General features: G+C 47.9%; 1 pseudogene; it reads right to left on the bottom strand.

Moving 5' to 3' along the window:
* Nucleotides 1-13,793: 13,793 nt before the first annotated feature.
* On the bottom strand, nucleotides 13,794-18,337 carry LOC141271286 (interferon-induced protein with tetratricopeptide repeats 5-like; annotated as a pseudogene).
* Nucleotides 18,338-18,605: the final 268 nt, after the last annotated feature.

Here is an 18,605-nt window from a genome sequence, read left to right as displayed (position 1 = left end):
TCTAACTGAGATTTTTATAATCCAGAAATACTATTTCTGTATTGTCGACCTTCAAGGTTTTGAATGTCCTTTGTTTTTGTCTTATTACACTTTGCACGGTCTTATTCATCCATTATTGTTTATTTTTATTACCGGACATTTTATTACCAAAGGGTATATGTCACGATACTGGTGGCTGATAACCCAGGACCAAGGGCTCCTACCCTGTCCCAAAAGCTAGGGGCGCCCTAGCTACCCTGCTCCCCAGGTTATTTCTGATGGTGAAGATCCTGGGGCCACGTACCTTGCTATACTGCTGAATTAGCCCTTATCTGTCCCCTCACCCTCCCAGGGAAGTGGGGAGGAATAGTGTATATAAAAACACAAACCAAACTAACAAGGAAAGGACGCACAGGGATATATGAAAATACCAAACAAACAAAATATGCACTCACAGACAACAAAAGGAAACACTGAAGGGATTAGGAGGGTGAACAAAAGTAGAAGAGGAAGGGACTATGCACACAGCCAAAATGCCAAGCAACAGTCACAGAACAACTCAAATGAAATGCATCAACCGAACACCGAATCCTCCACTCCTCACCAGGCAGTGCAAGACTTAACACTGGCAATTCAGATAGCCAGAGCAGAGACTATATACGAGAGGGGAATGGCTGATGCTGTGCAGCTGAGAAATCCCAAGAAGGAAGCTACAGAGACTCAAAGCTGAGCAGTTTACCTCCTGTACTGAAAAAAACAGCACCATTTAATAAGAGGGAAAAGTGCTTCTATTCAATGAAGTAGTATGTTAACTCAAATGCTGCGGTCCTCTCTGTCACCGTAAACTTTTGACAGTATACGTTTTTTACAGAATTCTAGTAGTATATCCTTAAACATGCCTCATTTATGTTCAGTATCCCCAGTTACCATGACATGGTCCCAGTCTACACGATAAAGCTCTTCCCTTAATTTGTTGAAATCAGTTTTCCTAAAGTTCCAGGCTTTTGCATTTCCCCTTTGAAATATTTTATTGAATATTACATTGAAACTTACCATATTATGGTCGCTGCATCTCAAATGTTCCCAAACATGTAGATCTGAGATTGTATCTGGTCTATTTAACAGGACCATATCCAGCAGATTAACTCCCATGGTTGGTTCATCTGTAAGAGTATTGGACTGTCGCTGTCACGTTCCTTCCCCTGAAGCCATCAATTGTGTTGTAATATAGTGTGAAAAAGGTTATGCACAGGGGCGTAATGACCGCGCTTGCAGAGGTCGCCACGCCACCGATACCGGACCCAGCGAGTGAGGGGCCTGCCGATGCCAGCAAATACTACAGCTGGATGTGAGTCCTTTATACCATTGGGCAGTGAAGAAAAAAAGTAATTAAATTTTTACCACCAAAATTTTGTTTTAGCCCCAGATTTTATATTTTCACACTGGGAAATGGGTAAAAATGGCACCACAATTTCTCCCACAATTTCTGCTGAATGTAGAAATACCCCATATGTGGCTGTACAGTACTGCTTAGCCACATGGTGAGACTAATAGTTTGCAGACGCCATATACAGAGCCCCTAAGTGCTAGAAGAGCATAATCCCCCCTCAAGTGACCCCATTTTGGAAATTATACCCCATAGGGAATTTTTCTACGGGTGTAGTGACGATTTTGACTCCATGGGTGTTTTCCAGAAACAAGCAGCAGTGGAGGTTGCTGAGTGAAAATTGCAAGCTGCTATTGTAGTGACCAGTACATTGTAGTGAGCAGTACATTGTAGTGACCAGCTCATGCTTTTGGAGACATGCACCCGTAAATTAGGCAGGCTCTCATCACTAGAGAAATGCCAAACAAGTGAATGCTAACTGCAATTTCGGCACACTGGGGCTCAGAAGAGAGGGGGGGCATTTGGATTTGGGAGCACAGAATTCACTGGATTTCTCTTGAAGGGCGAGGAGCCATTTTGCTTTTCCTGAGCCTTTGTGCTACCAATAACGTGGAAGTCCCCCTTATATTGCTTTTTTTGTGGATTGAGTTGAAGCTTTTGTTTGGAACATTTTACATAATATTTTGGATCACATTTATTCTGCGCACTACTCTGATCACTTACATTGGGGTTTCCATCGAAATCTCTGAGTGACGTGATTCAGATGAAACCCCCTATAATGAGGCAGCAAAGTTATTCTGGACTCCGTCTGGCCTCTGTTCAGTGATGTCCTTTGTATTCAGACATGCCCAAAACTGTGGCCAACGGCACTTTTATGCACGCCTAAAAAGATGGACACCATGGGATCACAGGTCAGACGGCATCCACATTGTCTCCATCTGCTTTATTACATGGAATCTTCCACCGGGGGTTCGGTCTGAATCACACATTTCAGAGATTTACAAGGAAACCCTGCTCAGTGCAGAGTGCAGGACAAATGTGCGCCGAGCCTTACTGCGATATTTGGAGGAAGAATGAACAAATCAACAGCAGGTGAAGAATTGGTTTTATTTATTTTTTTACGCTGTTCCTCGGCTGCTGTCACACACTAAAATAAGCTTTATTTAGCAAAAACTAGTTTATACATCGCCATTTTTTGCTAGCTATAATTTTTCCATATTTCTGCTGACAGAGTCATGTGAGGGCTTGTTTTTTGCGGGACGAGTTGATGCTTTTATTGGTACCATTGTCAGGCACATGACATTTTTGATCGCTTTCTATTCTAATTTTTTGGAAGACAGAATGAGCAAAAAACAGCAATTTAGGAATAGTTTGTTTTTAAAATGTCGTTCCATGTGTGGTAGAATTGATAAGGCATCTTTATTCTTCGGGTCAGTATTATTACAACAATATCACATTTACATCTTTTTTTATGTTTTGGCAACTTTACATAATAAAAACTATTTTATAGAAAAAATAATTATTTTTGCACAGCTTTATTCTGAGAGCTATAGATTTTTTATTTTTCCGATGATGGAGCTGTATGGCAGCTTTTTTGTGGGACAAGATGACATTTTCAGCAGTACCATTTTTATTTACATTCGTATTTTTGATCCCGTTTTACTCAACTTTTTGTTCGGCGGAATGATGAAAAAGCATAATTTTTTGCCTTGTTTTTTATTTTTTTTATGGTGCTCACTAAAGGGGTTAACTAGTGGGACAGCTTTACCGGTTGGGTCGTTCAGGATGCGGTGATACCAAATATGCGTACTTTTTTTGTTTATATTTTTTTTTCATAAAAATATTTATTTATGGGCACAATATATTTTTATTTCATTATTATTATTTTATTTTTTTACTATTTTTTTTTTACTTCTTTTTTACTTTTTTACTTTTTCCCACTATGGTACTTTCACTTTTTGTAGGCTCATTGCTGTCAGTGCTGCACTGACATACAAACTCATGCACTGCGCTTGATCTAGCAAGTTTGCTAGCTCTGGTGACCCGGATGTCATCTGGTGACCCGGATGTCATCTGGTGACACGAATGCCTGGTGACCTGGATGTCACTTTTTTTTAACTTTTTTACTTTGTCCCACTATGGGACTTTCACTTTTTGCAGACTGATTGCTTATAAAGCATAGCAATGCTATGCTTTACAAGCTGTCAGTGCTGCACTGACATACAAACTCATGCACTGCGCTTGATCTAGCAAGTTTGCTAGCTCTGGTGACCCGGATGTCATCATGACGACATCTGGTCACCATTGAAGTTATCGGCCCCTCGCTATGACGTTGCGTGGGCATCGATCCAAGGGCAGAGGGGGCTTCCTCCCTCTGCCTGCTCTCCAAATGCTGCTATTGGTTTCGATCGCAGCATTTAGGGGGTTAAAGTGCCGGAAGCAGTTCGGTACTGCTCCTGGCACTGAGTGCCGGTTGTCAGCTGTCAGAATCAGCTGACACCCGGCAGCAATCGCATCCAAGATAGGGAAGGGGTTAAAGCTGATTTATTAGCAGTGGGCATGCAGATTGTTTCAGCAGACGCCACATGTGATGACACTAGAGCATTTTGTAGCACCCTGAGGATTCGGCTGCTACAGGGGTATTGCACCTCAACCCAGAGGTGTGATATTCCACTCCCGGGTAAGGATGGAGTGTGGAACTGAGCTCAGTTAGCTGCATGCACTACACACATCCCATTTCCGGGGAACAGACCGATGGTACTCCCACTAGAGAAATGTGCAGGTACGACAGTGTCTGTTCCTGGCTGGAGTGGGAGGGGGGTGGAACATCCCAGTAGTGTAGGGGCAGATAGGGGGAGCAGCCTGGGTAAAGCTAGGAGCTCATTGGGTGCTGGTCACCTGAGCTCACACATAGAGGGAGTATTTAAGGTGGGCACCATCTTAGATCAGGGTCAGTCTGTGAGACGTCAGTCGGTTGTCAGTCAGCCAGTCAGACAGTCTGTCTGAGAGCCTGAGAAGCAGAGCAGAGGAGAAGGAAGAGAGACCCAGAGGCGCAGAGGGGACCCCAAGAGCCCATAAGAGAGCTAATAGGGTGAAGGGTCGGCAACAGGGTACCGGATCCCAAGCTGGTGGAGGCTACAGCACTAATCCTCAGCCAGAGACCGGAGGTCGTGGGCAGGATCTGCCACGACCACCCACTAAATCCACCCGGAAGGCAGACCAAGAATAGGGTCAGGGAACCCAGAGACAAGGGTTTACCAACAGGAGGCCCGAGGGAGCCGGACTTAGGTGGATCCCTGGTGGGAACGGCCAGAAGAAGGGAGAGTCAGAAAGGAGCTCAGGACCACACTCCGGAGTTGCCTGGGAGTTGACCGAGTCCAGGACCTGGTGGACGCAGCACGGCTCGGGTGGTCACTGCTGTACACAGTGACCCGAGCAACACCAGTAAGTAAAACCCTGGAACTGCATTTTATGCCTCTGAGTCTCCTTGCTGCACCTTCACAACCACCATCCTCCACGGCTGACCCCCTGAGGCTATACCCCTCCCGTTGGGAGTTATACTACCAAAGCTGCACACATACCAACAGCCTCAGCGGACCCTGCTGCAGCGGCGGCCTTTTGACCGCAAATCAACGGGTGGCGTAGTCGACACAAAGAACTCTAATAACATCTGTAGGACTGCCACACACTGAGCTTGACACCCTGGGCACGGACCGGGTCACAGCCACTCGCAGACTACAACCCCCATCTGATCCGGCTCCGGGTATCCCCTAAACAACACTGGCTCAGGGGGCGCGTCAACTTTGGCGTAGTCGGCAGGATTACGTGCCCGCAACAACCGGGTACTGCGTGCCTGAAGAAAAGTTCACCGTTACCTCAAAAAGAAGTCTCCTGCCGGTTCCGGAGGGTCCCCGCCAACGGACCCCATCACAGGTCGTTTCCCGCCGGTTGTCCGCCATTTGCAGCTTTTTCCCGCCATCCATGGAGTTTCCCGCCACTGGGAGACGATTCCCGCCATTTCCGAAGATTTCCCGCCTTGGGGGAGCGGACGCCATTATGGGCGTGCCAGAGGGTGGCAAGAGGTCACCTCCCATCGTGGGCCAGGTCGAAGAATGGCGCCAAAAGCGGAAACCGCACCCACCAACAGAGACTGTGATGCTGGAAGTGTCCATCAGCGTAAGAGAACTGCCCCTGGAACTGACAATCACAAAGTTGCCCCGGGACCATCCTCGATGTGGGCGGAGACAGAACAAGAGAACGAAGATGGGTGTCGCCTGGAGGAGTCTGGAGAGAGCGCACCCGGAGACAAGACGTCTGGAAGAGAGTCCAGAGAGAGCCTACCCGGAGATGGAGGGAGAGTCAGGCAGCACCGACCCAGTGGTCAGGAGCCTGTTGCAGGTCGCCACTCCAGAAGGCCTGCTGGAGATCCTAGCACAGCTCCCCTGAGACCGGGAGTGTGCACAGACCGCGCTGGAGGGCCTCGCACGGAGGATGGCCCGGGTGCAGCGAGAGACGTTGGCGGAGTGGAGCCGAGAGATGGCCCAGCAGACCGGCACCCGTCAGCGGAGCACGCCACCCGAGACGAGGAGACAGACCGCCTCTGAGGATGGTGCAGGAGAACTGAAGGCCGGAGACGGCGCCGAGAAGGGAGCTGAACGGACGGAGGCAGGTAAAGGGGACGTCTCTACCCCGAGCCGGGAAACCGCGTGCCTGCCCCAGCTCCCCGTCGCAGAGCCCGAAATTCCCCCTGCCGTGCCTGTCGCTGCATCGTCACCGCCGCAGACTAGGCCTCAACCGGAAGCCGCGGCCGCGACCCCTGTGACGTCACGCGCTTCGACCCTGAGCGCGGCAAAGCAGGAAATACCACCGGCCTGGTCGCAAGGCCTAGTACCCCCGGGCGCCGCTATTCCAACAGCGCCCCCTACCTCCGCGGAGCCACCGGCCTGGTCGCAGGGCCGAATAACCCAGGGCGCCGCCGTTCTTACGGTGCCCTTTGCCTTTAAGGTGCCCCAGGCCTGGTCGCAAGGCCTGGTTAACCCGGGCGCCGCTACCATCAACGCGCCCTCAACATCTCGAGTGCCGCACCTGGGTGAAGACCTGTTCGCCCAGCATACGTGCCCGGATGGGCAGCCCTTCATATGGCCCCAGGAGTACATTCAGCTGGAACTCCAGAGAGCAAGGCCCATGTGCGAGCCCCTGATTCCGGCTCTGAAGCCCGTAAAGAGGACCTCGCCCCCACTGGAGGAGATCCAGTTCGAGTGGGACCCCACCGGAGAAAACCTCATGGGGTTCACTCAGGAGACTCGGGCGGCCGCAGCGGAGCGTGCAGAGTGCTGCCGCCAGCAGCTCGAAGTCTTCGAGAGGGAGCGGAGAGAGAGGCGGGTCCGGGAACAGCAAGCGCAGATAAGGAGCGCGGAGCAGAAGAGCCGGACCAGGAGGAATCCCCGTGCAGCTCATGGTCCCCCTTCCACCGGGACTGTGATAAAATTCAACATGCAGCATGGGTGGGGCTTCATCAGAGACCATCAGACCCCCGGCGACGTCTTTGTAACCCGCAGAGACGTAGAGAGCCATCTGCCGGAGAGACACAGAGGTCGTGACCTGTATGTAGGGGACGAGGTCACCTTCACCCGGCACAAGTGTGCCAAAGGACCCTACGCCCTCCATGTACATCGCCTGACGGAGGAGGAGCTGCGGTGTGAGGAGGAGCAGGAGGACCCGGACGGGTCTAAATCCAAAGAAGGAGCAGGAGGACGCCGTCGTTAAAGTACGGTAAAGAGACTGTAAATAGTTACCCATCGGGGTACAGTGAACTGTTGCTGCTTTAAATAAGTCCCCGTTGGGACAAGAGTGAACTGTTAACCCGTGTGTCCCTATTCCCATTACCTGGCCGAGGACTGAGAGCGGCCATATTTCCCTTGTATATAGTTGCGCTTCCTAAAGCGCCCCCTACCGGTTTTATAGGGAACTGTTTTATTCCAAGAGAGACTGTCGCACTTTACCCGGTCACAAGTTGCACCGTGACCGGAGGAACCAGAAACAAGAATGTTATTTATATGAAAAGTTTATTGCTGATATAGATATATGATGTTTTCTATGTTTATGTTTATGAAAAAAAAAAAAAAATTGTATGTTTTGGATGTTTATATTTTACAGCCCGAGGACGTGCTGTGATTTACCAGGGGGGAATGTAGCACCCTGAGGATTCGGCTGCTACAGGGGTATTGCACCTCAACCCAGAGGTGTGATATTCCACTCCCGGGTAAGGATGGAGTGTGGAACTGAGCTCAGTTAGCTGCATGCACTACACACATCCCATTTCCGGGGAACAGACCGATGGTACTCCCACTAGAGAAATGTGCAGGTACGACAGTGTCTGTTCCTGGCTGGAGTGGGAGGGGGGTGGAACATCCCAGTAGTGTAGGGGCAGATAGGGGGAGCAGCCTGGGTAAAGCTAGGAGCTCATTGGGTGCTGGTCACCTGAGCTCACACATAGAGGGAGTATTTAAGGTGGGCACCATCTTAGATCAGGGTCAGTCTGTGAGACGTCAGTCGGTTGTCAGTCAGCCAGTCAGACAGTCTGTCTGAGAGCCTGAGAAGCAGAGCAGAGGAGAAGGAAGAGAGACCCAGAGGCGCAGAGGGGACCCCAAGAGCCCATAAGAGAGCTAATAGGGTGAAGGGTCGGCAACAGGGTACCGGATCCCAAGCTGGTGGAGGCTACAGCACTAATCCTCAGCCAGAGACCGGAGGTCGTGGGCAGGATCTGCCACGACCACCCACTAAATCCACCCGGAAGGCAGACCAAGAATAGGGTCAGGGAACCCAGAGACAAGGGTTTACCAACAGGAGGCCCGAGGGAGCCGGACTTAGGTGGATCCCTGGTGGGAACGGCCAGAAGAAGGGAGAGTCAGAAAGGAGCTCAGGACCACACTCCGGAGTTGCCTGGGAGTTGACCGAGTCCAGGACCTGGTGGACGCAGCACGGCTCGGGTGGTCACTGCTGTACACAGTGACCCGAGCAACACCAGTAAGTAAAACCCTGGAACTGCATTTTATGCCTCTGAGTCTCCTTGCTGCACCTTCACAACCACCATCCTCCACGGCTGACCCCCTGAGGCTATACCCCTCCCGTTGGGAGTTATACTACCAAAGCTGCACACATACCAACAGCCTCAGCGGACCCTGCTGCAGCGGCGGCCTTTTGACCGCAAATCAACGGGTGGCGTAGTCGACACAAAGAACTCTAATAACATCTGTAGGACTGCCACACACTGAGCTTGACACCCTGGGCACGGACCGGGTCACAGCCACTCGGAGACTACAACCCCCATCTGATCCGGCTCCGGGTATCCCCTAAACAACACTGGCCCAGGGGGCGCGTCAACTTTGGCGTAGTCGGCAGGATTATGTGCCCGCAACAACCGGGTACTGCGTGCCTGAAGAAAAGTTCACCGTTACCTCAAAAAGAAGTCTCCTGCCAGTTCCGGAGGGTCCCCGCCAACGGACCCCATCACAGGTCGTTTCCCGCCGGTTGTCCGCCATTTGCAGCTTTTTCCCGCCATCCATGGAGTTTCCCGCCACTGGGAGACGATTCCCGCCATTTCCGAAGATTTCCCGCCTTGGGGGAGCGGACGCCATTATGGGCGTGCCAGAGGGTGGCAAGAGGTCACCTCCCATCGTGGGCCAGGTCGAAGAATGGCGCCAAAAGCGGAAACCGCACCCACCAACAGAGACTGTGACGCTGGAAGTGTCCATCAGCGTAAGAGAACTGCCCCTGGAACTGACAATCACAAAGTTGCCCCGGGACCATCCTCGATGTGGGCGGAGACAGAACAAGAGAACGAAGATGGGTGTCGCCTGGAGGAGTCTGGAGAGAGCGCACCCGGAGACAAGACGTCTGGAAGAGAGTCCAGAGAGAGCCTACCCGGAGATGGAGGGAGAGTCAGGCAGCACCGACCCAGTGGTCAGGAGCCTGTTGCAGGTCGCCACTCCAGAAGGCCTGCTGGAGATCCTAGCACAGCTCCCCTGAGACCGGGAGTGTGCACAGACCGCGCTGGAGGGCCTCGCACGGAGGATGGCCCGGGTGCAGCGAGAGACGTTGGCGGAGTGGAGCCGAGAGATGGCCCAGCAGACCGGCACCCGTCAGCGGAGCACGCCACCCGAGACGAGGAGACAGACCGCCTCTGAGGATGGTGCAGGAGAACTGAAGGCCGGAGACGGCGCCGAGAAGGGAGCTGAACGGACGGAGGCAGGTAAAGGGGACGTCTCTACCCCGAGCCGGGAAACCGCGTGCCTGCCCCAGCTCCCCGTCGCAGAGCCCGAAATTCCCCCTGCCGTGCCTGTCGCTGCATCGTCACCGCCGCAGACTAGGCCTCAACCGGAAGCCGCGGCCGCGACCCCTGTGACGTCACGCGCTTCGACCCTGAGCGCGGCAAAGCAGGAAATACCACCGGCCTGGTCGCAAGGCCTAGTACCCCCGGGCGCCGCTATTCCAACAGCGCCCCCTACCTCCGCGGAGCCACCGGCCTGGTCGCAGGGCCGAATAACCCAGAGCGCCGCCGTTCTTACGGTGCCCTTTGCCTTTAAGGTGCCCCAGGCCTGGTCGCAAGGCCTGGTTAACCCGGGCGCCGCTACCATCAACGCGCCCTCAACATCTCGAGTGCCGCACCTGGGTGAAGACCTGTTCGCCCAGCATACGTGCCCGGATGGGCAGCCCTTCATATGGCCCCAGGAGTACATTCAGCTGGAAATCCAGAGAGCAAGGCCCATGTGCGAGCCCCTGATTCCGGCTCCGAAGCCCGTAAAGAGGACGTCGCCCCCACTGGAGGAGATCCAGTTCGAGTGGGACCCCACCGGAGAAAACCTCATGGGGTTCACTCAGGAGACTCGGGCGGCCGCAGCGGAGCGTGCAGAGTGCTGCCGCCAGCAGCTCGAAGTCTTCGAGAGGGAGCGGAGAGAGAGGCGGGTCCGGGAACAGCAAGCGCAGATAAGGAGCGCGGAGCAGAAGAGCCGGACCAGGAGGAATCCCCGTGCAGCTCATGGTCCCCCTTCCACCGGGACTGTGATAAAATTCAACATGCAGCATGGGTGGGGCTTCATCAGAGACCATCAGACCCCCGGCGACGTCTTTGTAACCCGCAGAGACGTAGAGAGCCATCTGCCGGAGGGACACAGAGGTCGTGACCTGTATGTAGGGGACGAGGTCACCTTCACCCGGCACAAGTGTGCCAAAGGACCCTACGCCCTCCATGTACATCGCCTGACGGAGGAGGAGCTGCGGTGTGAGGAGGAGCAGGAGGACCCGGACGGGTCTAAATCCAAAGAAGGAGCAGGAGGACGCCGTCGTTAAAGTACGGTAAAGAGACTGTAAATAGTTACCCATCGGGGTACAGTGAACTGTTGCTGCTTTAAATAAGTCCCCGTTGGGACAAGAGTGAACTGTTAACCCGTGTGTCCCTATTCCCATTACCTGGCCGAGGACTGAGAGCGGCCATATTTCCCTTGTATATAGTTGCGCTTCCTAAAGCGCCCCCTACCGGTTTTATAGGGAACTGTTTTATTCCAAGAGAGACTGTCGCACTTTACCCGGTCACAAGTTGCACCGTGACCGGAGGAACCAGAAACAAGAATGTTATTTATATGAAAAGTTTATTGCTGATATAGATATATGATGTTTTCTATGTTTATGTTTATGAAAAAAAAAAAAAAATTGTATGTTTTGGATGTTTATATTTTACAGCCCGAGGACGTGCTGTGATTTACCAGGGGGGAATGTAGCACCCTGAGGATTCGGCTGCTACAGGAGTATTGCACCTCAACCCAGAGGTGTGATATTCCACTCCCGGGTAAGGATGGAGTGTGGAACTGAGCTCAGTTAGCTGCATGCACTACACACATCCCATTTCCGGGGAACAGACCGATGGTACTCCCACTAGAGAAATGTGCAGGTACGACAGTGTCTGTTCCTGGCTGGAGTGGGAGGGGGGTGGAACATCCCAGTAGTGTAGGGGCAGATAGGGGGAGCAGCCTGGGTAAAGCTAGGAGCTCATTGGGTGCTGGTCACCTGAGCTCACACATAGAGGGAGTATTTAAGGTGGGCACCATCTTAGATCAGGGTCAGTCTGTGAGACGTCAGTCGGTTGTCAGTCAGCCAGTCAGACAGTCTGTCTGAGAGCCTGAGAAGCAGAGCAGAGGAGAAGGAAGAGAGACCCAGAGGCGCAGAGGGGACCCCAAGAGCCCATAAGAGAGCTAATAGGGTGAAGGGTCGGCAACAGGGTACCGGATCCCAAGCTGGTGGAGGCTACAGCACTAATCCTCAGCCAGAGACCGGAGGTCGTGGGCAGGATCTGCCACGACCACCCACTAAATCCACCCGGAAGGCAGACCAAGAATAGGGTCAGGGAACCCAGAGACAAGGGTTTACCAACAGGAGGCCCGAGGGAGCCGGACTTAGGTGGATCCCTGGTGGGAACGGCCAGAAGAAGGGAGAGTCAGAAAGGAGCTCAGGACCACACTCCGGAGTTGCCTGGGAGTTGACCGAGTCCAGGACCTGGTGGACGCAGCACGGCTCGGGTGGTCACTGCTGTACACAGTGACCCAAGCAACACCAGTAAGTAAAACCCTGGAACTGCATTTTATGCCTCTGAGTCTCCTTGCTGCACCTTCACAACCACCATCCTCCACGGCTGACCCCCTGAGGCTATACCCCTCCCGTTGGGGGTTATACTACCAAAGCTGCACACATACCAACAGCCTCAGCGGACCCTGCTGCAGCGGCGGCCTTTTGACCGCAAATCAACGGGTGGCGTAGTCGACACAAAGAACTCTAATAACATCTGTAGGACTGCCACACACTGAGCTTGACACCCTGGGCACGGACCGGGTCACAGCCACTCGGAGACTACAACCCCCATCTGATCCGGCTCTGGGTATCCCCTAAACAACACTGGCCCAGGGGGCGCGTCAATTTCACCACACAGACTCCATGATAGTTGGGGTCAGGTTATATAAGATTCAGCTTAAAAGGAACAAGTCATGTAAAAAAATGTTATTAACCTGCAGATATGAGGTTAATTTGCAGATTAATAGCGTTCTGAAGCTACTGGGAGCCCCGTTGCTGGTAGGAAATTAAGTTTATTCCTTCCGGCAGCCTCGGGATTTTAGTCAGTGGGTCAGCGCGGCTTGAGTCACCGCTCAGTGCATAGTGAGCGGAGGCTGTATCCACGACCCCAGCACTGACTGACAGCCGGGGTGTGTCACTTAAAGTGCACTTAAATGCTTGGCCACACCATGAAACACCAAGCGCCTGTACTTGGTTTGAGGAGTTATTCAGCGTTAACACAGTCCCATTAAGGTTGGAGTTTAGAAACATTGCTATGAACAGTTGATTTGGCTGTATATTATAAATGTATTACTTGTAAATAAAACTGAACAAATTCATTTTCGGATATTCGCTCAATCCGTCGGTCAGATTTGATTTAGTGCAGGTAAAATGCAGTCTGTAGTGAATTTAGCCAGAAAAGACATTTACTATAATTCACATAATTTACATGTGTCGCACCCCACATGGCCACATGAGGCTGAGTCTGAACTGGAAGACCCAGAATGAAGACCAAGAAGAAAAGAACATAATGCCACGTTCACACGGTCAGTATTTGGTGAGTTTTTTACCTCAGTATTTATAAGGTAAAACCAGGAGAGGAACAATCAGAGAAAAGCATAATAGAAACACGTCACCACTTCTGCATTTTTTACCTACTCCTGGTTTTGGCTTACAAATACTGAGGTAAAAAAACTCAACAAATACTCAACGTGTGAACATAGCCTAACACAAAAAAAAAGAGGAACAGTATTTACCTCACAGAACTAAGGCAAGGATGCAGCAAACTCATGTAATAAAGATGGAGGCAACACAGGTGCAAGATACTGATGAGACAATCACTCACAGCTTATCAATTCATGGAAGGGCGATTGCTTAGTATTAAAATTGCACACGAAAAAAAGGCTTTTTTATGCACATGTAGTGCACAGTGTCTGGCTTATAACCTATTAGTGATGCCCCTTCTATTAGATAAAGGTGTATGTCCTGGTGGGGTGCGCTTATATTTTGCTTGCCATCCCGCCTAATCAAATAGTATGGATGTCACTAATAGACTAATGAATATCAGTTTGCAGACGAAAAATAGGGAAAGGGGAACAATGTATTGCAGTGAGTTCACCATTTAATTTGTGGACATTTTGATATCATGAGTTGTGCGATTTATAAATATTACAGAGACCGACAGGGAACCGAGAAGCAACAAAACCAGTGTGAAAGTTGGTAAGGCATTTATTTTATAACATTAAACTGTCGTTTCAGTAGAATTTGCTGCAGAATGTCTGTGTCTGCCTCCAGCTCCTGTCCCTCACCGTCTCCTCTCTATAGAACTTTACGAGCATCACCTGACATTTTCTATCTCAGTAATTGGAAAGTCTGTATTCACTAAAGTAAAATTAAGAATGACAGATCAGTACAGGAAAGAAGTAGATTGCTCTGATAAGATATATTACAAATTTGCTTATATTTGTGTGTATTATTGATTTCTGAAATAAAAGTTAAAACTACGATTATAAAGTTTTTTTATATTTATTTGACAGCTGGACAACCATTTTACCTATCAGTTGATGGTTTGGTGAATGTAACTACAATATATAGAACAATATGATCATTAAGGAATAATTATGTTCTCTATGCTTGCTGTGTGCTCTAACGATTCAGATTCCCTCTTGTGTTCACCTTTCTTTCTCTCTTTCATGTTGTTTCACTTAAACATTGAAATATCGCAGCTGCATCCCTTTCCTCTCCCCACTTTATATCTAGAATTTCATATTTCACATCAGAATGGTTTGATTTTTTTTATTCTACAAATTTAGGAAAGATAAGTGAGGAAATCTTAAAAATGCAAGATCACAACATCTTTCTACTACTTCACTTGGTTTTCAGCTTTAGCTCACAGAGCTCACTCAAATATTCCTCATTGTAAGGATCATATTTCAAGGCTTTTTCATAGCAATTAATTGCTTCACTTCTTTCCTCATTAGCCTTATGGACAAAGCCAAGCAAAGCGTAACTCTCAGCGTCACGAATATTTATCGTAAGCTTCTCTGCAGAAAATCTTCTCAGAGACTTTTCACTCTTTTCTCTCACTTGCGTGGCTGATGTAATCTTCAAACTCTTTTTATAGTATTCGATGGCTTCAGATTCAGATCTTCTACATTCTTTAAAATATCCGTAATAGTAATAGATCTGCTGCATGTCATTTTCCATAAGATTCCTAAATGCCACAACGGTTTTATATGTGTCGTCTGCCTTTTGATACTCCCTTGCTTCACAGTACATTTTAGCTAAGTCTACATATGCATACACAAATGTTTTCTTGTGCTCCAGAGTCTTTTCAAAATGAACTAGGGTATTTTGGAGAAGGTCATGTAATTCTGTGCCCTGTTGTCTATTAGGAAAATTTCTATATACAAATTGCTTTTTGTATGCGAAATACTTTTTCCTGTACAATCTGATGATGTAGAAATCCAGATGTTGGGATGAGATCTACTGCAGTTTTAAGGACGCTCAAGGCCTCATCTACCATCTCAGCTCTTCTATAAAACTTTGCAGCATAACGGAGAAAATATGGAAGGTTTGGGGCTTGTTCTAAGGCTTCTGCTATATATATTTTTTCCTCACCAGTTCTGTCTAGGTCTTGCAGCTTTAATGCAAGCAGTGCCTTCACCACAGGATCATTTGGATTCTTCTCTACTGCATTTTTCAATAACTCTAGTGATTTGCAATCTGAAGCAGCACATGTTCTGCCAGGGAAGTCTTCTAGTCTATAGACCACTGTTGCATATCCCATGATCCACTCAGGATCTTCTGGCTCTAGCTCTAAAGCCTTCTCAAAACATTGTTCGGCTTCGTCATAATATTGTCCACAAAATTTTAGCAGCGACCAGCCTTTTTCCCCATAGATTTCTGCTATGTCTTGTGGACCTTTCAGTTCTTTATAAATCTGCTCTACTTTATCTATATATTTCTGAGAGTCTTCATGTAGTAATACACCCATGCATAATTTCCATATGTCACTAAATATTTTTGATCAGCCCCATCCGGATTGTTCTCTTTAATCATTTCTTCTGCCTTCTCTAAATTGGCAATTGCTTTTGTGTAGTCTTTTCTCAGATGCATCACGTAGGCCAGTAGATTGTACACCATGTATTTGTTCTTGGTGACAAGAAACATCAGTTGGTCATATAAGCTGATTTCTAATTCATCGGGGTCCATGTCATTTAACAGAATATTCCAAGTAAAGTGACATTTAAGCTGTAGTAAATGCAGCTTTAACGTATCTTTTGATGATCCACTGTGAAATAAAATAGGAGAGTGGATTGTTATTAGTAAGTTGGAGAACTTGTCCAAACACCCTCTGTGAAGACTTCTCTAGTGTTATCGTGTGGACTTGCTGTTTTAAAAGTGATTTTATATGTATTTTGCTATGTAGCAGGTTGTTAGACTGTGACAAGATTAACAGATAGTGTCAGCCCAGGTGGGGAAGAGTTAGTGGGGCATTTTGTAAAGGAAGTTAGTTCCTCTTAGTCAGTTGATGGAGATATTGTGAAGGAGAAGGGAAGTATTGTGGAACAGTTGGGCACAAGTGGGGAGTGTGCAGTGACTGAGAGTCAAGAACAGGTGTGATTCCTGCAGACAGCTAGTGTGGAGCGGGCTACTGACAACGTGTTAAGCCGGCTCTGGAGGTGTAGAGATAGCATCCTATTCTGGCCAGAGAGGATCACGGGGTACTGCACCGTAATGTGGGATCTTTGAAGTGTAGAAGAAATACTCTGCTTCTTTGAAGTGTCTTAGAACATCAAGATATGCTGTCTGTGATTGTAACTGAATATGAATCTCTGCCTAAAGCAGAGGAAATGTTAAAGATTTTTTAGGTTCTCTACCAAGAGATGTTACTATGTTTGAAGCTTGACAGTAAAAATGTTTTTAACTTTTTACAATGGACTCTGGCTCCACTGAATTGTCACGTAAGGTTAAGGTCCCCATTCCATCAACTCACTTGTGGCCCAGAGAGGGGTAAGAAACAAGTCTCCACGAAGCACACACACAATCAGGGGTACTGTGAAGGGTGTTTTGGGAGGCGAAAAGTGAAGTCGACCAAATACCTACCTTACAAGTAAATATTTTTTTTAAAAAAAGAAGAAATAACATATGTTTTTAGTGTTTCTGTAATTTGAAGATTAATTCTATGCATAAGAGATGTGCAGTGAATTGGAGGAGAAATCCATATATCTCATGTAGACTGAGTGTGGATTTTTGCTCTGTCATACTTGTGCTTTTTATATTTTTAAATGTAAATTTTAAGGAGCTATATTTATAGCAAGACTTTGCTTTGGCCATGGCTAATGAAAACAAAGGGCCATTCATCCCCATTACACCAGCACCTAGGGGACAGGTCCTGTTAACCCCTTTATCTTTAAAAGCATGCAAATTGTATAAGAAATATTATATTGTAAGAATATTAGATAAGCCAGGTTAAATCAAAGTAAAGGTGTGGTTCTGACAATTTTTCATCATTTTTCTTTAGTAATACTATGCTAAGGTAAAAGATACAAAAAATATGCAGTCCAAGTCCTTTCTTCACCCAACTGTTGTGTAAGGACTTGGTTTAAAAGTCGCCAGACTTGGACTTAGTTTCTGCTTTTCTTATTCTATAAATATTAAGCTTAGGCAATACAAAACCAAGTAAAGTGCATCCACTTTAATTAATGAAATTGTCAATGAACCTCTGTTCCTTGTTTTCTTTAAAAGGAACCTGTCAGCTTCCTCAAACCACTACTAAGTATTTATTGATCCCTTTATATACTTCATAACAAGCCCCTTTTCATTCCTTATAGATTTTTGAATATGCCTAAAATGAATTTTATCACTGGTCTTGTGATATGCTAATTAATTGGTGACTAGTCGTGGGGACGTTGTTTTCTCCAGACTAATCATAATTAAGTTATTATGCCCCTGTGAGCGTGAATGACATGATTTGCAAGAATGGTGTCACAGCCAGCTCTTGCCAATTCTATGCCTCTCTGTCAATTTGCAGTGAAGCCGGACAAACGCTTTCCGGCTGCATTGGTGCACTGCACATGTCCAAGGAGGCAGTAGTGATGTAGGACAGAGCCAGCCGCGAGATTTGCGAAGAGCCAATGGCCACTGGAGTCATGCGCCACAGCACCCTCCCAGCATACGTGCACTGCGCCTATGAAGCTGGGGAGCATACACCTCGCTTCACTGCGCATTGTCAGAGAGGCTGAGATTTGGGAAGAGCTGGTGGTGATGCCACTCTTGAAAAACATGTCACTCACGTCCACAAGGTTGTGACAACATGATTAGTCAGACTATTAGTCTAGAGAGAACAACATTTCCATGACTAGTCACCCAATAAATAAGATATTGCCAATGAAGTTATAAAATTTTAGGCATATACAAATATCTATAAGGAACAAAACGGGGCTTGTTAAGAAGTATATGAAGGGATGAATAAATGCATGTTGGCAGTTTGGGTTGTCTGGAAAAGTTGACACTTTCCCTTTAAATAGAAAATCTTTCTTCAGACTATTTGATTCTACGTCCTACAACTATGCCACAAGAATGAATAGAGCTGCCTTTCCGATATAAATTGAAAACTTGACATTGAAACAACTCACATAAAATATAAAGCACAATCCCATTAGCATTTCAATTTACTATGGCATCCTGGGTTGTTAATTATCAAAATATTAAAGAAAAGGAACAAAGTATTTACCTCATTCTGTTTCCCACTTCTCTGTCTCTGTTAATGGAAAAAGAAGCTTGTAGAGTACAATACAGGGATTCTGTCCATATGTTTTATACCCTGACAGTCCTTGGAGAGGAGCACAACGTCACCAGTAAGAGGAGGAGTGAAGAGAGAAATGATACTGCTCAGTGCCAGGGGGAACAGACTGATGTCATTCAACAGAAACCAGCTACATTATATAGATAAAAATACTCCTAAAGGAGCTTTAATGATATTATTTATTTATTTTTCTCACTTATATAGCACCAGTTATTTCGCGCTTTACTGACATTATCGGCACTGTCCCCATGGGGACTCACAGTCTACTCGCAATTTCTGGAGGAAACACCCGCAAACACGGGGTGAACATATAAACTTCTTACAGACAGT

The sequence above is a fragment of the Phyllobates terribilis genome, unplaced genomic scaffold, assembly GCF_046119375.1.
Source record: "Phyllobates terribilis strain yellow unplaced genomic scaffold, ASM4611937v1 Scaffold_5__5_contigs__length_657084704, whole genome shotgun sequence".
In the NCBI taxonomy this organism is placed as follows: Eukaryota; Metazoa; Chordata; class Amphibia; order Anura; family Dendrobatidae; genus Phyllobates; species Phyllobates terribilis.
Note: the sequence above shows the minus strand (reverse complement) of the source record. Positions and strands in the feature narration are given on the sequence as shown.